Here is a 24,562-nt window from a genome sequence, read left to right on the forward strand (position 1 = left end):
TAATTTTTTAATAAATCTAATTTTTTTCTGCATTTATTGAGATCATGTGAATTTGCTCCTTTAACATGATACTGTGTCAAATTTAGTTTCTGGTGATAAACCTTCCTTGCTTTCCTGAGATAATTCTAACCGAGTTATGATGCATTTTTTTTTTAAATCGTTAGATTTAGTCTTATCATTTGATTTTTGTCTCTACGTTGATAGAGAGATTGGCTCATGAAGTTGTTCTGTTTGTATTATACTTATTACTTTAGGTATCCAAATTATGCTAGCTTTATATAATGAAACAAAGTATATTCCTTACATTGTTTCTATTTTCTGGAAGAGTCTTCCAATAGTGTTTGGTAGAACATATCCGTGAGGCCATCTGGGCTAGTTTTCTTTTGGGGAAGACTGTCTCTTGTTGAATTTTGCTAATGGTTTTAGACCATATAAATATTCTATTTCCTCTTAGTTTGGGAAGTAATATTTTTCTACAATTTTATCCAGTAGATCAAAGTTTTTAAATTTACAGGGGTTAAACTTTTTATCTTTAAAGGGCCAGAAAATAAATATTTGAAGTTTTGTGGAATATAAATGGAATCTACTACATATTCTTTATTTTCTGTTTTCTTTCTTTTCCAACCCTTTAGTAATGTAAAAGTCGCTTCTAAAGTGAGGAGTATACAAAAATGGTCACAGGTCAAACTTTGGCCTAAAGTTATATTTTATTGTCATTTAGAAGTCTGCAGTACCTATCCTTGTAGCTGGTTTCCATTACCGATATCGGGGATTATTGACTTGGCTATCTGGATGCGTCTCACTACAAGATTATTGTTTTATTAGCCTTTCCAAAACATACAGTACAAATTGCAAGATGTAGATTAAATCCAACTCCAATGATAGTTAGGTTGAATGTATATCTACACACTATAATTAAAAAACTACAACTGAATAAAAAGAGCTCTATCAGTCATTGTCTACGAGGAATCGACTTTAAAGATTTAAAACCCCTTGTCCCAATATTTGTTAAAATAATAAGACAGTAAGTCAGTAAGGATACAGAATTTTTGAGCAACATTGTCAACAAATTGGGCTTGACTTGAACAAAACACTGCACCCAATCTTTTCAAATGCACATGGAACAATCACCAAGAGAGGCTCTTTGCTTGGCAAAAACTAACAATAGTGAAAAATCACCAGGCTAACTGTAAGTGGAAACCAGAGGATGTATGAACATTTAGAGTGCCAAAGTCATGTTTTCCCTGCCAAAATGGGCCACAAAGGGTTGCACAGTTACAGTAATGGTGAACCAAAAATACATTGAACCACCTGCTTGGCCAAGGAGCCTGTGAATAAAGTTGTTTTGTTACTGAACAGAGCATGAAAGCAAAACAAAACAAATTTACTGAGGCCTGTTTTTTGTGTTGGTTGGCTTGTTAGTTTTTGCCCTTTGTCCCTATATTGCCACTGTTTGATGCTTTTAAAGTATCTAGTTTTCAAGTTTTTATCCAGAATTTTCAGTTGCTTTCAATAGGTACAAAAATATGAATATTCTAGCCTGTTATATTAACAGGATCATAATCCTAGCAAACCACTTTTTAGCATTCAGTATAATGGTAAGATTCTTTCTCAGTAACTATGATGCTTAATTTCTTACTAATGGTCCAATTTGTTACTACTTCCTGACTAGCTATAATAAAATGTACCTAGGTAGTCGCCTATTTTTTTTACATTACTTCCTTTAATAACTCAGTTATGAGTTTGCTTATATATTGTATGCATACTTTTCCATTTCATCCAAATCCATGGCATTTAGCTAAGATATATTCAAATTTCAACTAAGCTAATTCTTAGAACAAAGGATAAATCAAGTGTTGACTTTTTATCATAATTCTGGAAAATTGTGTGATATTGTGATTCAACAGCTTTCACTTTACATTTGACTTTTATAGCATGAACTTAAAGAGAAAAATTTGTGCAAAAATTGCCAACTGCTTCATCTATCTTCTCCTCTTTGAATCACTTGATATTCAAATAAGTGTCTTTTAAAGGCCCTATAATGTCATAATTCTTGCCAATTTCCTCTTCAATTTTTGGAATCAGATTGTAGACTTTAATGTGATTGAGTTGTATTATAAAGTACCAATTTCAATTGTATTTATTAAGAAATCTGGTGAACATGAGTTTTCATTCCTGGAGAATTTAAATGCTATGTAAAATCACCTCTCTTACCATGTGGAAGAAAAAAATCTTGTAAAATATTTATTCTTGTATCAATAAAGGTACTAAAATTTCATGATGCTATTAGAGTTTAGCTAATTGAACTAAAGGTCTCAGTAAAACTCTCAACAAGTGGGTTTAGAAAGAACATACCTTCACACAACAAAGGTCATATATGAAAAACCACAGCTAACATCATATTCAATGGTGAAAAACAGAATTTTCCTTCTAAGATTAGGAATAGGACAAGAATATCCACTCTCACCACTTTCATTCAATATAGTACTGGAAGTCCTAGCCACAGCAATCAGACAAGTAATTAAAGACATCCAAACTGGTAAGGAAGAAGTTAAACAGCCAGTATTTTCATATGACATGATACTATACACAGAATACCCAAAAAACTCCACCAAAAAAAAAAAAAATACCTATTAGAATAATTAAGTTCACTGAAGTTGCAGTTTACAAAATACACAAAAATCAATTGTGTTTCTATACACTAATAGTGAAGTAGCAGAAAGGGAAATTAAGAAAACAATTCCATTTACATCTGTACCAAAAAAGAATGAAATACTTAGAAATAAACTTAACCAAGGAGGTGAAAAAGCTATAAAACACTGATGAAAGAAACTGAAGACAACACAAATAAAAGAGACATTCCATTCTACCGAAGCAACTTACAGATTTAGTGTGATACCTATCAAAATACCAATACTTTTCACAGAATTAGAGCAAATAATACTAAAATTGGTGTGGAATCACAAAAAACCTCAAATAGCCAAAGCAATCTTGAGAAAGAACAAAGCTGAAGGTATCACAATCCTAGATTTCAAGATACACTACAGAGCTTTAGTAATCAAAACAGTATAGTAACTTGTACAAAAATAACTCAGCAAAATGGAATAGAAAGCCATAAAAATATACAATGGGGAAAATATAGCCTCTTCATTAAATAGTGCTGGGAAAACTGGATAGCTACAAGCAAAAGAATGACACTGGATGACTTTCTCACACTATACACAAAAAGAAATTCAAAATGGATTAAAGATCCAAATGTGAGACCTAAAACCATAAAACTCCAAGAAGAAAACACAGACAGTAATTTCTAGGACATCAGCCATAGAAAAGTTTTTCTAGACATGTCTCCTGAGGCAAGAGAAACAAAAGCAAAAGTAATCTATCAGGATTGCACCAAATAAAGCTCTTGAGCAGCAAAGGAAACATCAACAAACAAAAAGGCAACCCACTGAATGGGAAAAATACTTGCCAATGATGTATCTGATAAGGAGTTAATATCCAAAATATATAAATAATTTACACAGTTCGACCCCCTGCCAAAAATACCAATCAGATTAGAAAAGGGGCAGGGATTCTAAATAAACATTTTTCCAAAGAAGACATATATACAGTCAATAGACTGTATATGTGAAAAACATAAAATGATGTTCAACATCACTCATCATCAGGGAAATGCAAATCAAAACCACCAGAAGATATTACCTTACACCTGTCAGAATGGCTAAGATCAAAAACAAAAAGTGTTGGTGAGGATATGGAGCAAAAGGAACCTTCACATACTGTTGGTGGGAATGCAAACAGGTGTAGCTACTGCAGAAAACAATATGGAGGTTTCTCCAAAAAATTAAAAATAAAAATACCATATAATCCAGTAATTCTACTACTGTGTATTTTGCCCAAAGAAAATGAAAACACTAATTCAAAAAAAATATGCACCTCTATGCTTATTGCATCTCATTATTTACAGTAACCAAGATCTGGAATCAAGCTAGATGCCCATCAATAGATGAATGGATATAGAGGGTGTTGTACACACACACACACACACACACACACACACACACTGGAATATTACTTAGCTGTAAAAAGGATGAGATCTTACCATTTGCAAAAACCTGGTAGACCTAGAGTGAAAGGAGTCACACTAAGAAAGAAATACTATAGGATTTCACTTACACGTGGAATTAAAAAAAAAAAATGAATAAACAAAAAGCAGAAGCAGACTCAAATACAGAAACCTAAGGTTGCCAGAGGGAGGGAGTGGGGAGGATGGGCCAAATGGGTGAAGGGGAGTGGGAGATGTAGGTTTTCAGTTAGGGATTGAGTGAGTCATAGGAATAAAAGGGAATACAGTCAGTAGTACTGTGATAGCATTGTATGGGGAGAGATGGTAGCTACACTTGTGTGAGCACTTCATCAAGTATAAACTTGTTAAACCACTATGCTGTGAACCTGAAACCCATGTAACATTGCATGTCAACCACATATCAACAAACACAGACACACACACACAGATACTAGTACATACTCATGAAAATGCCTAAGCTTAAATAATGTCAAATGTTAGCAGGATGTAGAACAGTCGCAACTCTCATTCATTGCTGGTACCACCACTTTGGAAAACTGTTTAGACATTTCTTTATGAAGTTAATCACTGACCTATCTATGGATGCAGTAATTCTGCTCTTGGAGGTTTATCCAACAGAAATGAAAATGTCTTTATAAAACAATGTATATACGAATGTTTACAGCAACTTCATTCCCAATAGCACAAACCTGGGAATAACCAAAATGTCCTTTGACGAAAGAACAGGTAACAAATTGTAGTAAATTCATACAACAGAATGCCCCTAAGCAACACAACAGAGGGAACTATTCATAGGCTCAACAACAGAATCTCACAGAAAGGCTGAGCAAAAGCAGCCAGAAACAAGCAAACAAAAGTACAGGAGTTTCCATCATATAAGTCCTAAAACAGGCAAAACTTTAAGTTTCAAAAAAAATTAGGGCAATGTTTTTTTTTTTTTTTTTTCCAGCTGAAGGGGGTGGGGAATAGACTAGAAAAGGATAAAGGGAATTTTGGAGAAGATGCAAAATGTTTTATTCCATGACAGCTTGTAGATTGCACACTGTATCTTTTTAAAACCTAGATCTAAGATTTGTACATTTAAATGTATGTAAACATCTACAAATAATAGTAATAATAATTGAATGAGGGGTGGAATGAAAGTAAAGGAATAAATAAACCAATGTTGATTTAAAAAAAAGTCTCAGTACAGATTAGAGATATATGTGCTCTTTCACTGCTGGTAATCAAGTTTACATATCTTCTCCCTATGTTTACTCATAGTTAATGAGAAAAAGGATATAAATACTTTTATAACAAGTCTTAGAAGCATATTTTTTGACCACAAACTTCTGGTGGAAGTTTAACCACATGGGTTATAAAACATATTATAGAAAATTGTATTTTAAGTTACAAAGAACAGAAATCTGCCAGCTTGTCCACTGTTCTTAATTAACCAAAATTTTTAGTATTTTTTCAAAAGAATTTTAGCAGACCCTTTCTTCCAGTTATATAGTTAGCCCTTACAAATCTAATTCAAACACAATATGAAGCTTAATTTCTTTGAAAAAGCACTGAAAAGAGAATTTCTTCCACTCCTTTATCCATGACACTGAATGTGATTCAAAGAGCTCTAAAACCATCACTAAACTTGACCTCATGAAATTCTTTATCCTTTAAAAGATTTTGAATTTCAGTTGGCAATCATTTTGCATTTCATTTGCACTTTATGGTTATATCTGCATGTACCTGTATTTTTGAAAACAGTCAACCTGAAAACTGATGTCAGGAGCAGGAGTAGACATTACTGTTAAGTGAAGGCAAATGTTTACCAGTGTACAATGATGAGGAGTTTCAATTCCTTAAGCAGATGTATAAATTTGAGGCTTCATATTATGAACACTCAAATAATAATGTTTCCCCTGTTTCTTTTTTCCTCTTCTCTATAATCATCATTGGTTTCAAGAATTTATATATCAGCTCTTATAACATATCTTTTCTTTGGTCTAGGATATATTTTTTCAAAGATTTATTTTTCTGTGTGTGTGAGAGAGAGGCAGGCAGGCAGAGGGAAATACAGGCTCCCTGCAGGGAGCCTAATGCAGGACTCAATCCCAGGACCCTGGGATAATGCCCTCAGCCGAAAGCAGGCACTTAACCAAGTGAGCCACCTGGGCACCCCAGTCTATGGTACATTTTTAATCTGGAATTGCAAGTCTACTTTATTTTTTTGTCTTACTATTTTTTTTTAAATATATATAGAGAGAGGTTTGGAGAGAGCATATGTGACCAGGATGGGGAGGGTCAGAGGGAGAGAAAGAATTTTAAGCAGAATCCACACCCAGAACAGAGCCCAATGTGGTGCTTGATCTCACAACCCTGAGGTCATGACCTAAACTGAAATCGACTCTTGGACACTAAACTCACTGAGCCAACCAGGTGCCCCTATTTTCTCTAAATAATCTTAAAGTGGAATTCAAGTCCTGAATAAAATTTCCTTTGAGATTTCTTCGAATTTCTGGTACAATTTGAGAACTGGTTTATTAAAAAAAAAATTGAGTCTACACATTAAGACCATTTCAGTTGTCAACAAGAGATATGAAGGCAACCAGAAATGAGGGTAATTGATTTTTAGATTTAATTTTCTTTCCCTGAAAAACAGTCAACATAAAGTAATAGGAGCCAAAATAATGTAATCGTTAAGAGCACAGATTCCAGATTGTGGAGTTAGACTTGGTTCAAAATCTGGGCCCAATAGCTAGATGTGTGATCTTGGACAAACTACTTTTTCAGACTTCAGTTTCCCATTTACAAAATGGGGTTAATAACATTACCAACTGGATATGATATTTGAGAATTAAATAAGTTTGTAATTGTAAAATGCTAGCTTGGAAAACCTGGTATAAACTTTTATTAATAACTCCCTTCTTAGAGTGAACTAACCATTAAACTTTGGGGAGATCAGAAAACAGAACTGTGTTTTGCTAGAGGTTTTTTAAATTTCATTTTATTTTAAGATATACATGTAGCAGGATATTGACTGTGACTCTTACTGCTTTCTGCAAGTTTGTGCTGATTCCCAAAAGAATGAAAGCAATATACAATGTGACAAAGATCCAAATATCCTATGATCAAAGACATTTGGAGACTGAAGCCAGTTCTGTCAGCCCATAACTCATCTTACATTAAGTGAAAGAAACATTCACTGGAAGTCTGGAGCTAAAGAAGCTGATAAAGACAACTTTCTTTGGATAAAGTTGTTGGAATAGAATTTTGGCTTCTCTTCATCCCAGGTCAAGAGAGAAGAACCAGCCAAGGTTTGGAGTAAAACTGTTACCAGGTGAGTATAAAGGAAAGAAAGGGACTGAGGTCTGAACATAAAGCAGGCTGCTTTGGGGATTACCTACATGTTCATCAACATCAAAGATGTCTGATGTCATAAAACAAGGCATGAACTCATCAAAAAAGCCAGATTTGGGTCATCTTATAAAGTAGTTCATCCAAGAAAACCATTTGTGTCATTGAAGACATAACAAAATCTATGAGGTAGGTAAAAATTGTTTCCATGAAATATTTCACAGGAATCAAACTTGGAAGAGCCACGTGAAATGCTGAACAACCACAAAACCACTAGAAGAGTTGAACACCCCCAGGGTGCAGATGCAAAAAGGCAGAACCAGTTTGACCCAGATCTGAGCAGACTTGTGCAGAAGTCCCCAAAGCTGTCCTCAGTTGCCTTTAGTTCATTTTAACACTAAACTCTCCTCTCAGGGGTGGGATGGTGTTCTTCCACTTTTTTGAACATAAGAGATATGCACTAGCATATTAACATGCTAAGCATGTGCATTTAACTTAGATACCTAAGTAATAAAATATGTATGAATTCCCTAATTAATATGCAAGCTTCCTGCCCCTGCCCCCTGGCATACTAAATAAAACCAGCATTAACTCCAAGGGGGGACTGTTTTGAGAACAATCTCTGTCTCCTTACCCCTCCTTGTTTGTAAATAAAACAACATTTGTTTAAACCAAAAGACATCCCAAGTGGTAGTCTCTCTGTGTTGGAGGATATTGGAGAGGCAGAAGGCCCCCAACAAAGGGCTGATTAGAAGAATCCCAGAGGCTGGGGTGGAGTTAAAAGCAGCCCTAAGCAAAGATGGGCTTTGACCCTTGTCCAAGGAAATGCACCTAAATGTTCCCAGAAGGAAGCTCTCCAGGAAAACCCAAAAAAGTATGTTGCAAGTGAAAAAAGTCAGCAACTGGCCTTGTCAAACCTAGAGACTCCATGGTGCAACTGAAGTAAAACTGTCCCGGTCTTTGGCTCACCTGCCTGTCTCTCTAGCCCAATCCCAGGATAACCAGAGGCAATTTAGAGAGAAAAAGGAATAAACAATAAAATAAGTTGTACCTTCTGAAACAGATGTCATCTGTACGAGGAACAAGGTTTTCAACTGAATCATATTTGGGGTGATGTGGTTATTAGTCTTTACATTTGCATGCAGCTTAAAATGTAAACAACTCTTAAATATAGGAAAAGAAACTCAACTTTATTACATGAAAATTAAAATCAGAGTTTTTTGGTTTTTTTTTTTACTTATTAAGTTAGTGAGGAAAAAACACCTGTGACACTAAGTTGGAGAGGGTGTGTGGAAAAGAGACATAGTTACGTATCAATGCAGAATGGGTATTTGGAACTTGTGAATGTGTAAGTAAACTAATGTAGAATTATTTTCATTGTAACATGTTTTGTTATGCAAAATGTTGTGAGCCATCTTAATGTCCAACTGGTGGAAGAACTGGGTAAAATATTTAATGTGTCTTCATACAAGGTAACACTATACCATCATCAAAAATAATAAAGAAACTCTATAGAGATAAATATGGAAAATAATCCAAGATATATCACAAGTCAAAGTAGAACAGCATGTATACTATGCAATTACATGTAAAAGTTATATACATACACACATTTATATGAATCAATTTATTGATGTTCAAATGTTTACAATATCTTTAGAAGTTATAGAAAATAATGGCTGTCTGCTGGAATTTGAGTGGCTAGGGACAGGGGAAAGAGAATATACTCTTCAACATACATGCCTTAAAATTCCATACCTTGCAGGTTTACCACCTATGTATATAATACAACAATCAAAAAGATCCTCTGAATAGAAAAAAAAAATTGGAAAATCCTTAAACTATTCAATTATCAACTGCAATACAAGTCAGATTTGTGTGGTATTCTTAATGACTCACCAGATATAAATAATGATAAAAAATGTTTTATATTTGAAAGAAGAATACACCCACAATAACTGTCAGTGACTCAAAACAATATGCCACTTTTGGAGGAAAGAAATATGAATGTTTGAATGTGACAAAAAATGATTCTAACTAGTCAATCCAAAGCATATTTGGGGACAACATCTGGAATTGCCAACTGGATACCTTTAGAACCTCTCACATAAAACAAATGTTATCACTCTGATATATTTTGTCAAAAAAAAAAAGGTGACATTATAACAAAAATAAAAGTGTGACATTCTTTTATTTTGTGCTTTTTATAGAAATTTTTAATCTACTGACAGCCTAATAGATCAGCTCATATGATAATTCCTGAGTGGATAAATAAATTCACCTTTTTCTTTACAAAAGAAACATCATTTCAGGAGAGAAACCATCGGTTTTCATCTTTGAGGCAGCCTCATGAGAATCTTATCTGGAGGTGGTCATGGACCAGGTCAGGCATCACCAAGCTGAGAGCTTTAAATGAAGCAGAAATATGGACCAGGTACAAGGGGACTAATAAAGGCAATAAAGCTGAAAAAAAAAAAATGCATTAAATCAATTCCAGTGCAGTATTAGGAAATTGAAATAGTTGATGCAAAAATCTTCATCATCTTCTATTTGAAATAATCTGTATTTTGAATTTGACAGAATTTACAAATCCTTGGGAACCAATAGTTTCTTTGGTTAATAGATAGCAGTTGGATGTGGAATTTATTCAGGCTATTTCTTATTCAGGAATCATTTAAATATTCTTCGTAGAATCTGGATTTCTTTTCAAACATTTCAGTAAGTCCTACCTTAATCAAGAGTGATTTAAATAAAGGGGGGGGGTGTCTAAATACACCATCTACAATAAATCCTGTTATTGAAAGTTTTGGTACAGATTCCTTTGCAAAGTTTTTCTTATGCATTAAAAAGATTTTTTAAAATGCTGATTGTAGAAAACTGAAAGCAATTATCTAAAGGTTAGATTGTGGGAGATAAGATGAAAATCCTCTATCACTAAGAAGGACCATAAACATACACTGTATAAAATTACCAGCAAGGCTAAAGCTTGTTAACTTGATAACAAAAATTTACGGTGAGACATCTTCCCAACTCACAGATGGGCAATAGCAGCACTCTGCTCTAGGAAACATTTGCCCCTTTATTCCCCACCCACCTCTCTCAAGCACCATAGGCACTTCAACTACCTCATTTAGGAGCACAGAGATATTTTATTTCCATTGAAACTTTAGTTCTTGCTCTAAAGATTTTTTTGGAGGGGTTTATATTTTTTTTAATATTTTTTTATTTTTTATTAACATACAATGTATTATTAGCCCCAGGGGTACAGGTCTATGAATTACCAGGTTTACACACTTCACAGCACTCACCATAGCACATACCTTCTCCAGTGTCCATAACCCAACCACCCTTTCCCTGCCCACCCCCCACAATCCTCTGTTTGTTTTGTGAGATTAAGAGTCTCTTATGGTTTGTCTCCCTCCCGATCCCATCTTGTTTCACACAGATTATTTTTGATGTTTTACTTTTACTACTTTTATTTCAGAGAAGTTCGGCCAATTTAATACCATTTTCTAATGACTCGAGAACATAAAAGTCACTGATAGTTTTTTTTTTTTTTTAAAGATTTTATTTATTTGTCAGAGAGAGAGGAGAGCGAGTGAGCACAGGCAGACAGAATGGCAGGCAGAGGCAGAGGGAGAAGCAGGCTCCCCGCCAAGCAAGGAGCCCGATGTGGGACTCGATCCCAGGACGCTGGGATCATGACCTGAGCCGAAGGCAGCTGCTTAACCAACTGAGCCACCCAGGCGTCCCAAAAGTCACTGATAGTTTTAAAGGACTGTTTAGATGTAAATAATGGGAATATTTCACATTGACATTTAAAAATAATGTGTTACACAAAATAAACTTAACCTGTCTGGTTTGGAAATTTAATAAGTCAGATAAATTGGAGCACCTGGGTGGCTCAGTTGATTAAGTGTACAACTCTTGATTTTGGCTCAGGTCATGATCCCAGGGTTGTGAGATAAAGCCCCACACAGGGCTCCATGTTGGGCATGGAGTTTGCTTAAGAGGCTTTCTCTCCTTCTGCCCATCATCACCTCTCTCTTTCTTTTTCCTCAAAAAAAAAAAAGTCAGATAAATTATGAAAATTAATATTAAAATATATAGTAGTTAAATAGATAATTTGACTTCAAAATTTACATAGAAATTCAAAGGCTAGTAATGACCAAGATAATCTTGAAGAATAACATTGGACAATTTATTCTCCCAGATGTCAAAGGCTTTTTATAAGCTACAATAATTAAGACAAGGGTAGACAAAAGACAACTAAAACAAATCAGGGTCCAGAATGACCCACAGACATAATGTCTACCTGATTCATGACAAATGTAAAAGTTAGAAAAGTTAGAAAAGGATGGCCTTTTTTTCTTTTTAGGATATTATTTATTTGAGAAAGAGAAAGAGTGAGAGTGAGAGAGCACACAAAAGCATGAAAGAGGAGGGGGGCAGAAGGAGAGGGACAAGCAGTCTCCCTGTTCCATCCCAGGAGCCTGAGATCATGACCTGAGCCAAAGTCAGATGCTTTACTGCCTTAAGCCACCCAGGTACCCGGAAAAAGGATGGTCTTAATAATAGACTCTATTTACATTAATGGATACCCATGTGGGAGAAAAATGAATCTTGATGCCTAAATGTCATACACTTCTACATGGATTATAACATGAATGTGAATGGTAAAAATAAAGCTTTGGGAAAATAACAGTAAAGGACTTCTTAACCTTGGGATAGGCAGAGATTTCTTAAACAGATCACAAAAAGCACTAAACACAAGAATAAATAAATTGACATTGTTAGAGGGCCTGAATGGCTCAGTCAGTTGAGTGCCAGATTCTTGATTTTGGCTCAGGTCTTAATCTCAGCGTTGTGAGATGGAGCCCTGCCCTGGGCTGCCTGCTCAGCGGGGAGTCGGCTGGAGATTCTTTCTCTCCCTTTGCCCCTCTCAACCCATGCTGTGTCTCTCTAATAAATATCTTAGAAAGTTAGACTGTTAAAATTAAACATTTATTCATCAAAAGATATCATTAAGATAGAGAAAAATTAAGCCATAAAGTGAGAAAAAAATTTTTCATATGTCTAATGAAGAACTCATATCCATAACATATAAGGAATTTCTACAAAGAAAGACAGACAACCCAAACACAAAATGGAATAGGCACTTTCCAAAAGAAGATACCCGCATAAATATGGTCCATTGACTTTTGACAAAAGTATCTAGGTAACTAAATAGGGAAAGAATACTCAATAAATACTACTAAAACAATGAATATTGGAGTGCCTCAGTGGCCCAGTGGGTTAAGCCTCTGCCTTCGACTCAGGTCATGATCTCAGGGTCCTGGGATCAAGCCCCACGTCGGGCTCTCTGCTCAATGGGGACTCTTCTTCCCCCCTCTCTCTGACTGCCTCTCTGCCTACTTGTGATCTCTGTCAAATAAATAAATCTTTAAAAAAAAAACCAATGAATATTTATACATCAAAAGAGAATCTCAATTTTTACTCGTAGGATATAAAAAAATTAACTCCAAGTGGATAATAGACTCAATTAAAATCTCAAACAAAAAGATTCATAAAACATAGGGAACAAATCTTTGGGGGTGCCTGGCTAGCTCAGTCAGTAGATAGTGCAACTCCTCATTTAGGGGCTATAAATTCAAACTCTATGTTGTGCATAGAGATCACTGAAAAATAAAATATTTTATTTTTATAAAGATTTTATTTATTTATTTGACAGAGAGAGAGAGATCACAAGTAGGCAGAGCAGCAGGCAGAGAGGGGGAAGCAGGCTCCCTGCTGAGAAGAGCCGCTGCAGGGCTCCATCCCAGAACTCCAAGATCATGACCTGAGCTGAAGGGTGAGGCTTAACCACTAAGCCACCCAGGTGCCCCTGAAAAATAAAATATTTTTTAAAAATAGGAAAAAAATCTTTGTCATCTTGTATAAGCAAAAACCACCTTGGATCTCAAGAAGTATCTCAGGAGGCACAAAAGATAAAATCATAAGTTGGACTTTTAAAAAAGCAGAAGTTTTCATTTTTATGAAGATTTACTTATTTAAAGAGAGAGGAGAGAGAGATTGGGGGGAGAGAGAGAGAGAGAATCCTCTCCCCCAAATCCTTGATTTCATGATCCTGAGATCATGACCCAAGCTGAAATTGAGAGTCAGACGTTTAACCAACTGAGCCACCCAGGTACCCCTAAAACTTCTGCTTTTTAAAAACACTAATACAGAAATGAAGACAAGCCCTAAAATGGAAGTATTTACAAAACACTTATCAGTATCCAGAATATTTAAAGAATTCTGATATGCCAATGATAAGAAAAAATGCCCAATTTGACAAAGTATATCTATGGAGAACAAATAAGCACATCAAAAGTTACTCAATATCATAATCATTAGGGAAACGAAATTAAATAAGATACCAATACAAATCTACTAGCATGACTAAAATTTAGCCACTGCTGGCAGGAGTATACCCTAGTAAAATCAACTTGGAAAACATTTGCCAGTATCCATGGAATCAGAACATAAATATATATAAGCCATCAAATCTGCTCCTAGAATATAAAAATACATCAGATAGAGCTATATATTTGTGCATCAGACATGTGCAAGAATTTTATAGCAGTACTATTTTAATAGTCCAAAACTTGAAACAAAGTGGATTAATGGTACTATAAATATATTCATAGTATATATATATATATATATATATACGATATTCATACAAGGACTATAACACATTATAAATTGCTATACATTCAACAATATGGATCAGTTTCAGAGCCGTAATATTGAGTAAAAAGCCAGACTCAAACAACATACATACATAGGATTTCATTTCTTTTAAGTTCAAAACAGAAAAATAGACAGTATGGTGATAGAAGTCAGAACAGTGGTTAACTTTGGAAGTGGGAATGGTCACTAGAAGTTTTCTGGGATGTTAATAATGTTAATGTTATTAATTTTTATCTGATTCATGACTATATGAGTGTGTTTAATTTATAAAATGTATCAATCCACATGCTTCTGTCTTTGTACTGATATATTTCAATTGAAAAGATTTAAATATTCATTAACAAAATCTAGGGTACAAGTATAAATTATATTTTTGTTTCTTCCTCCATTTTTAATGGGGAGTAATTTTAATTTTTATATTGAATATACAAAACTGTAAATAAAAGTATGTAACACTGAGTTAAATATCATCTGGAAATTTACCATAGCATCATCTGCTATTTTACTCTAATAAAGGATAGCCTAATGACTCTTCAAGAACTCTAGTTTTGGGGGTTTCTTCCCCCCTCAAGTGCTGCTATGCCTTACATTGAAATATATTTTAAAGGGATGTGTAATTTCTACTTAAGTAACTTGAATTAGTTTCAAATAATTTTATGCTCTAGATGGTCATGTTTCTTCATGGATGAACACTTACTATAAAATCACTTTATAATGTAAATTGCTGTCATAGACTATTTTTGTAGAGATACCTCAGAGACATGGTCAGTTCAGCTCTGGATCAGCTAAATAAAGCAAGTATTACAATACAGGGAGCCAAATGAACTTTTTGTTATCCCATTGTGTATATAAGTTATGTTTACACTATGGTCTATTAAGTGTACAATAGTATTAGGTCTTTTAAAAAGTACATACCTTAATTTAAAAATAATTTATTGCTAAACCTAAATGTGAGATCTGAAACCGCAAAATTCCTAGAAGAAAACATAGGCAGGAATTTCTTTTACATCAGTCATAGAAATATTTTTCTAAGTAGGTTTTCTCACACAAGGAAAACAAAATTAAACTATTAGGATTACACCGAAATAAAAAGCTTTTGCAAAGCAAAGGAAACCATCAGCAAAACATAAAAAGGCAACCTACTAAATGGGAAAAGGTAGTTGCCAATGATATCTGATAAAGAGTTAATATTCAAAACATATAAAGAACTTACACAACTTAACACCAAAAGAATGTTCTGATTTAAAAAAAAAAAAATGGACAGAGGATGTGAATAGATCTTTTTCCAAAGAAGACACACAGATGGTTGACACATGAAAAGATGCTCAACATCCCTAATAATCAGGAAAATGCAAATAAAAATTGAGGTATCACTCTACACCTGTCATGATGGCTGGAATCAAAAAGGTAAGTGATAACTGGTATTGGCAAGAAAGTAGAGAAAAAGTATATATCCTCATGCAGTGCTGGTGAGAATACAAATTGGTGTAGCCACTACGGAAAACAATATGGAGGGTCCACAAAAAATTAAAAATTGGATTACCATAGGATCCAGTAATTCCACTATTATTTACACAAAGAAAACAAAAACACTAAATTGAGAAGACATATGCACCCCTGTATTTACTGCAGCATTATTTACAATAGCCAAGATATGGAAGTAACCCAAATGTCTATCAACAGATGAATGGATAGAGTGGGAGATAGATAGATAGATAGATAGATAGATAGATATAACACAGGAATATTACTTAGCCATAAAAAAGGATAAGATCTTTCTATCTGCAACAACATGGACGGACCTAGAGAGTATAATGCTAAAAATAAGTCAGAGAAAGAAAAATGCCATATAATTTCACTTATATGTGGAATTTAAGAAACAAAGGAACAAAGAAAAATCAAAATAGACCCTTAAATAAAAGAGAATAAACTGGTGGTTGCTAGAAGGGAGGTGGGTCAGAGAAATGGGTGAGATCGATAAAGGGGACTAAGAATACACCTATCTTGGAGCACCTGGTTGGCTGAGTACACTTATCTTGATGAGAACTGGGTAATATACAGAATTGTTGTGTCATATTGTACACCTTGAAACTAATCTAACACTATGTTAACCATACTTCATTAAAAAACAAAAACAAAACAACAACAAAAAAAACTTTGTTACTTAAAAATACTAACCATCATTTCAACATACAGTGAATTGTAATCTTCTTGCTGATGGAGTATCTTGCCTTGATGTTGATGGCTACTCATTGATCAGGGTAGGGGTTACTGAAGGTTGGGGAGGCTGTGGCAACTTCAAAATAAGACAACTAAGTTTGCTGTATTGATAGACCATTCCTTTCACTTGAACACTTAGAAGGCTTTATAGAGTTATTAGTTGCATAACTTTAATATTGTTGTATCTCAAGGAATAGGGAAGTCCAACGAGAAGGAGAGAAATAATGGAGCAGACAGTTGACGAAGCAGTAAAAACGGTTATGAATTAATCTCATCATCTTGTATGGGCAAGGTTGTGGCACTCCAAAAACAGCTATAATAGTAACATCAAAGAGCAATGGTCATAGGTTGTCATAATATAATAATGAAAAAAAAACCTGAAATATTGCAAGAGTTACCTAAATATGACACGGAGACACCAAGTGAGCAAATACTATGGGAATAGCACTGACAGACTTGTTTGCAACAGAGTTGCTACAAACCTTCAATTTGTATAAAACACAGTATTTGTGAAACACAATAAAGCAAAGTGTAATGAGGCCTGCCTGGATATGACCCAATCTTCCTGATCATCTAGTAATCCAGTCATTCAAGTTTCACCTCAAGTTGGTTTAGAGGGAAAAACTAAAACAAAATGAAACAAAACAAAAAACCTTTCAAAAATGGAACTTTTGATTTAGTTTTTTGTAATTTTTTTCTTTACAAAATTGCCAAACATGACTATTTGCCACAATGTGGTAAAACACACACACACACACACACACACACACACACACACACAACTTAGAAGACCTGAGTTTTATTGTGGTTTTTACAATTAAGCAAATTTAGATGAGCAATTTAATCCCCAAATGTCATTTAACTCATTTGAAAAAATGGTGAATTTTGTGATCCATAAGGTATTCTTTAGCTTCAGGAAATGTTGATATACATAGGTCAAGTTAGTTAAAATAGTAAAACTGATCTAAACGTGACTATATTGCCTGAGACCATTCTTATACATGAAACACACTTTTTATGATAAACTGTCCCAAAAAGGCATCAAAGCAAAAAAAAAAAAAAAAAAAGAAAAGAAAAAGAAAAAAAGTAGACCAGTAGTTGTTTATAAAACTATTTATAAATAGTTTTATAAACAACTTATTACTTAAAAATCAGCATGACTATTTTGTTCTTAAATGTAGTCACACACCTAAACATCCATCCTCAAATACTTGAATTCAAAGCCCAATTCAGTGTAAATATCTTCAAATAAAAATTAGGCAATACTTCCCATTTTACCCCAGTGCAATACAAAGTTTATTATATGAATTATATCTACAAAATAAACATTAAGAAGGATGAGTACTGAAGCAAAAATAGAAGGAAGCGATTGGTCAGGACATAACGGTTATGGAATTAAAGATATGGAAGAGCTAAATTGTGTCCAACTTTCTCAGGTGAGGCAAAAGGGGAAGAACAGCAATTTCCCAAGGCATAAACTGTAGTAAACGGAGATGTAGACTGCTGTAGTCCCCACTACATGACATTGCCTAAATAACCCCAACAAGAAAATCTTTCAGAAGTGGCAGCTCCAGCCACGGGCAGTGACACAACGGATTAGTTCATTAAAGGTCCACAGGAGGGGTGCCTGGGTGGCTCAGTCATTAAGTGTCTGCCTTCAGCTCAGGTCATGATCCCAGGGTTCTGGGATTGAACCCCACGTCAGGCTCCCTGCTCAGTGGGAAGCCTGCTTCTCCCTCTCCCATTCCCCCTGCTTGTGTTCCCGCTCTGTCTCTGTCAAATAAATAAATAAAATCTTTAAAAAAATAAATAAAGGGTCACATGAAGGCTACCATTCATAGATATTATTGAAGTATTATGAAGTGGGATTATTGGATATCCACACCAAGTGGAATATATAGGTACAACAATCTGCCTGAATTCATCTTTTACCAAGTGATAAATGAAAAACAAAAACAAAAGAAAAGCCTATCTCTATAAATCAAAATTCAAACTAAGTTTAATTCAATTGGCACCTCTTCCTCAAAGCATCAGCTAATCTTTGCAATCAGATAGTTTCACTCTTGTTTCAAACTCCAGATATCATTTGGCTGTTTTTTTTTTTAATGCCACTTGTCATTATTATTGTATTATAGTGATTTGTGGTTTTTTTTCTGACTTCATCCTATCCCTAAACTTGCCTATTTAATCCAAAAGGACAGGAATTATTCATCATATCTTTCAGTGTTGCATTGTAGCTATTACATACTGAAATGTTTCTTGCTTAAATGGATGGATGAATAAGTATTCCAGCTTAAACAAAGTAAAGGTAAAAGATAGAAATCAACCCCAATAGTAATACGTCTTTTTTAAATGGTTATACTAGAAATGGAAGCCATACTTCCATTATATCTGTAAAATGTTATCTCTTTAAAAAAAAAAAAACTATGAAGACATGAAAAATTAAGATTGATAAAGCTGGGTGGCTGGTGGTGGATAAAAGGGTTCATATGTTATCTTTTTCATTGTTCTACATATTTGAAATATCTCACAACTTAAAAATCTATGGGACACAAGGCAGTGTTAATACTTCATTCTATGCACAATAATATATAACCTAGACCCAAGTTGCTTGTCTAATATAACTATTTTTTAAAAACAATGTAGCAATATGACACTAATCTGAAGATAATAACAGATATAAACATAAAACCCTATCAGAAACCAACATACAAAAAAGACCTCTGAAGTAAACAAAATTGGTTTTAGAGATTTTTGTGAAATAGAAAACACAGATTTACATGACCAAAAAGCCTCTTTCTTAACACATTATCCTACTAAGTACAGCTACTTAGCTCTCCTAGCTATCTAAGATTCAAAGGCTCAAATGTTTAAAATGGACACAATAGGAAGGCTAGGGAAATATAAAATTGATAGTTTTCCAGGGATAATTTGATAGAATATATCATTTGGGAAGCTTTACTATGCACAGGATAAAATTCAGTGATCAAAATGGGGATAGTCAGTTCTTCCAGGTGGGGAGTGAAGCAATCAGTTCTATTCCATACAATTTTTAAGAATTCAGAAACATGGGATGCCTGGGTGGCTCAGCTAAGAGTCTGCCTTCAGCTCTATCAGGATCCCAGGGTCCTGAGACTGAGTCCCGCATCAGGCTCCTTGCCCAGAGGGAGAGCCTGCTTCTCCCTCTGTCTGCCACTTCCCTTACTTATGCTCTGACAAATAAAATCTTTAAAAAAAAAAAATCAGAAACATAGGTTTATATATCAGAAGGAATTCTACTATTTAAAAGTTTTATTAAAGTTTGAAAAAAAAAAACTATGTTCCACATACTTGGAACATCTTATTTGTCAGTAATTCCACTGAGGGCAAGTCAACTAAAACAATTTTTTGAATGCCATAAATTACTTATAAGGTACAACTATGATGGGAAATTTTAATGAATTCTAAGGACTATTAAACGAAAGAATCTTCAGTAAAGCCTGTTTTGTGTAATCATGTTAACAAGGTGCATTATTCAAATACACAAGTCAATTGAAATATGAAATGAAAATTTCACTGAATGTACTTAGAGAAAATGAAAAAACTGGAGAACTATAAAGGGCCTGTTCTTCAAAGGGAAGTGTGTTATAGCATGTTTTCTGCAAGAATGTTGTTCTATTCAAAAGCAATAGAATGCCTCTGCCCAAAAGGATCTAAAACAAAGACTCTGATATTAATATTTAGCCCTACCATCAGCTTTTAATCAAGTGAGCATGACATAACCTAGCAAAAGTATTTCCCCTTCATTTAAAAAAAGGGGTGGGGGGAGAAATCCCAGTTTTAAAACAAGAGCTACAATAGCAGGCAAAACCACAAAGATTTAAGAAGCCAAAGAAAACTACTCATAAAATGAATACATGTATTTTTAGAGTTTTAAGGATCTTTGAGCTTCACTTAGTCCAAACCTCTTATTTTACAGTTGAAAAAAAACAATGAGACTTATTACTGATTATTCAGTTTCAGATATAAGACTGAAACCCAGAGCTTCTGACTACCAATCTACTTTGACAGGATACCTTGCAAAACTTACAATAACTTAAATAAAAACTGAGTTGAACTGTTTTGTCCCTCTCTGCACACCATATGAAAACCCAGACAGATAAGGTCACAGATATGGCGGCTGTTAGGAGGGGAAGCTGACAACCACATTTGCAGGTCTGATATGTTCATCTGTATCTGCATGCAGCTACAACATACAAAAAGCAGCTGGTAAAACCAGAACAGCTCCCCACATATGCTGCACCACCTCTGCAGCCTTAATATGTTGAAGGGCAGCCCGGTCATCTACAAATGGGCCGTGCATCCATCCACACTAGAACTGGCCATTATACTCGCTGATGCAAGGGTGTGTATGTGTTTGTAAGAAGTGGGATAATGGAATCAATGCAATTTGCAAAAGGTTCTAGGCCAAGAAAATTGCTTATCCCCTGGGACTGGCTACTTTAGGAGCAAATGTTTGCTACCCAATTCAGTTAGTAATAATTGCAAAGGTAACTGGGGAAAAGGGCATATTCTATAGGCCAACAAACTTATGAAGCAGTTAAATCACTGTGGACAAAAATCAACAAGGGAGAGTCATTTCCTAAACCCAAAGAGAAAGCTAAGCTAGGAAATTCTGCTGAAACAGAAATAGCTGAAAAAACAACTGACAGCCTGAAATACTCAGTGCCCTTGCCAATATAACTCAACTCTGAAACAAAGACAAGATCAGGATCCACCTCAGGTGCTACACGGTTTATGCCTGACCCCAAGCTCGTGGATCACGGGCAGTCCCATCCAGAAAATGTAGGTTATGTAAAGCAGTAGAAGCTGAAATAGTCTGCATAGAGAACTAGAAGATGTGTGAAGTAGACAATAATGATGAAAAAGTCATGTAAAGGTTAACTGTGACAGAGAGTATAACTTTTTTTTTTTAAACAGTTTTTTTTTCACATCTTCTAAAGTAATGTATCGTTTGACCCATCACATAAGGGATTAAAACACAAACTGTGAATTTAATCCCAGCAATATTAAAAGACTGGCGATGAAGCAGAAGTAGAAGCATTGGGAAACATTTAATAATTTTTAAGTGTGTTTATAAAAAAACAAAAATAGCATAAATATATGAACACTGATGAAATAACGTATGTGTATACTTATACAGATACATATACGCTTTAGCCTTTTCAAATTAATGTCAGCTAAATTAGAATGGTGTATAGAAGGATGTGTTCCCTCTCTTTTTTTTTCCATTCCCCAGAGCTTGAATATCCATATTTTATGAAAAAAATTAAATAAAAACTATTTGCCTCGATAATGTGATATTAATATATTTTTGTAGGATTGTGGGGGGAAATATGTAAACATACAATCAATTTGATGTATTCAAGCTTAAAATAAAACAAACAAAATAAAACAGTAAACTTCCTATTTCTAGAATCACTTTTACAGACTAAGTAAGCATTCTAGCAAGACAAAGCAATTTAGTGTAATAACAGAAGAAAGTTACTCTAAATGCTTCATTTTTCTTTCAAAGGTACTAAAGTACATTCCTAAAACCACAGAGCATTGAGATACCCACAGATGATTGGGGAGTTATCCCACTGTCTGCAATATATTTTGTAGACAACCAAAGTGGAATAAAAATATATATGAAATATCTTATTTAGAAATATTAATTTTATTCTTATAAAAAGATGCTAGGGTCACTACAGTCAAATTATTACATTTCAAAATATACATTTTATATTCAATTAATATAAGGATCTTATTTTAAAACTAAACTTATATTCTATAATATATAAAAATATTTAATGCACTGTCATAGGTAGGGCTTATTTAAATCCTCAGGTTACCATAGGCTGCTTGAAAGTAATTGAATTCATGCTTTAAATATGTGCTTATTCTTTACAGAGAGATAGACAAGGCTTTCAATCTGTAGCCAGAAAATCTAGATTTAAGTTCCACATGTTATTAAGCTGCTATGAACTTTGGCAGCTTAAGTCTCTATAAAATCTGGTTTCTTCTGCCAGAAAGAAATATCATCTTTAGGGGCACTGTTAGGTTTAAATGAAGTCTATATATAAAGTCTGTCGAAAAACAATACATACATTTAAATCCTTATTTTTAATATATGTTATTAGTTTATATTATCTCTAAAGCAAGGAGGTTAATTAATATGGCCATTTAGACTCTGTTGATAAAATAGTCTAGTCTGTTTTATTACTGTACAGGAATAAGAGTCAAACTATTACCATATTATTGGAAAACAATTGCCATGAACAAATTCCATGATTATGACTACTGATGCAAAAAGAAAAGAGGACAGTTCAAATATCACAAAATACTTGAAGTATATTTACTCAATTATACCTACAAGGACTTGATTCACGCTTTATTCATCAAATCTTACATTTGTTCAAGCAGCACATATTTGGCAGTTTAAAGCTCAATCTGGGCTTTTTGTGTGGCTATATGGGCAATTAGATGTGAACCAACTGTAACTTTGATACATTGCAAGAGGGAATAGGAATTGGTTCAGCCACTTTGGTAAACTACTTACATATATCTACCCAAATTAAGTACATGTCTTCCTCTGACCCAGGATTTCACTCCTAAGTATATATCTCAAAGAAATGAGGGCACAATTTCACCAAAAGTAAAAAAAAAAAAAAAAAAAAAAACTTCATAGAAACTATGATAATAAGAGTTCCAAACTAGAAACACACCAAACATTCATCGTAAGAATAAACGAGGTTAAGCAATGAAGTACCACACTGCAATGAAAGAGCTGACTACTGATACATGCGGAAAAGATCAAGCTCAGATCTTACACTGAGCAAAAGACACCAGGCACTGTAGCATCCATAGTGCTTCTCTCCCTTTACAGGAAGTATTTTAAAAAAGGGAGGTGGCAGGGTGGGGCATCGGGGTGGCTTAGTCGGTTAAGTGTCTTACTTTTGATTTCCACTCAGTTCGTAATATCAGGTTGTGGGATTGAGCCCTGGCCAGTTGCTCTCCATGCTCAGCTGGGAGTCTGCTTGAGATTCTCTCTCTCTCTCTCGCCCCTCCCCCACACTTCCATGCACATGCCACACTCTAAATTCTTTAAAAAGAAAAAAAGGGTTGTAAAAAAGGGAAAACTCTTTGGTTACTCAAGTCAAGATCATTACTGCAAGTGGGATGCTAGTGTGTAAGAAAACTAAGACATGTGTCACTGGTTTCGACCATGGGCAGCAGAGAGAAGCTAGAGCATTCTTGAAGTGTTACTGAAGGCTGGAAAGAGTGAGAAAATTTTTATTGGAAATGTGCTGGTAGGACAATTAGCAAAATGCTGGCCTGAAATAACAAAGGCTGTAGAAAGTGGTTGTCTTGGCAGAGGTAAGGAGGTATTAACAGGGAAGGGACAGGGAAAGCTTTCTAGGAAGAAGAAATACTCTACACCTTTGTAGAGCTGGAATGAATTTGGTATAAATTTTCGTTAAAATGGTACACTTATAAGCTGTAATTTTAGTTGCAGATAAATTGAAACTTGATTTAGAAAAAATAAATTTATCAAAGGATACATTTTAAAAGATTTTTAAAAATTAGTCTCTAACACATAATACTGGTATGTTATAGTTTAAAAGTTGTGAAAAAGTAGAGCACTTATAGATTTACCATATGTTATGGCTTTCAAATAGCATGAGGCTGGCAACAGCTCTGGTTCATAAAAATCACACTGGGATTTCTCACTTAGTGCTGTGCCATCAACCTCAAATCATCCACACTTCTCTGTGGTTTCTAATGGAATGCTAACACAGCTCATGTATGTGTTTGCAACACACATATGAATCATGTTAACATGGAAAACTCATAAAAAAACTTCTTTGTCAAAATCAATGCTTTGTTTTGCTCTAAGTTTGAGCCACTGAATTACAACTGTTGAGCTTTTTACATAGACTAAAGAAGCTGATGTGTCCAAAACATCTGAAGAAAAACCTTCAGTGTCAGAATGCAATGGATTGACAAGACAATTATCTAATTTTGGCCCCAGAATTTAACATAGTTGAAAACAACCACACTAGACTTGGAAACATTTTTATACACATTTGTGTGAGCACTGATTCTCATGCAAATAATGACCAATCATCCTACATTAATAGGGCCCATAAACTTAAATGGCTT

At 34.5% G+C, this 24,562-nt stretch overlaps 1 protein-coding gene and 1 pseudogene across 1 annotated transcript in view; one reads left to right on the forward strand and one right to left on the reverse strand.

The window, feature by feature from the left end:
* Positions 1–24,562, reverse strand: part of POU1F1 (POU class 1 homeobox 1) — a 337,028-nt gene that overhangs the window by 256,704 nt on the left and 55,762 nt on the right. The gene's annotated exons all lie outside the window — the stretch shown is intronic.
* Positions 20,501–21,223, forward strand: LOC125094544 (MICOS complex subunit MIC27-like; annotated as a pseudogene).

Source organism: Lutra lutra, chromosome 1 (assembly GCF_902655055.1).
Source record: "Lutra lutra chromosome 1, mLutLut1.2, whole genome shotgun sequence".
Taxonomy (NCBI): Eukaryota; Metazoa; Chordata; class Mammalia; order Carnivora; family Mustelidae; genus Lutra; species Lutra lutra.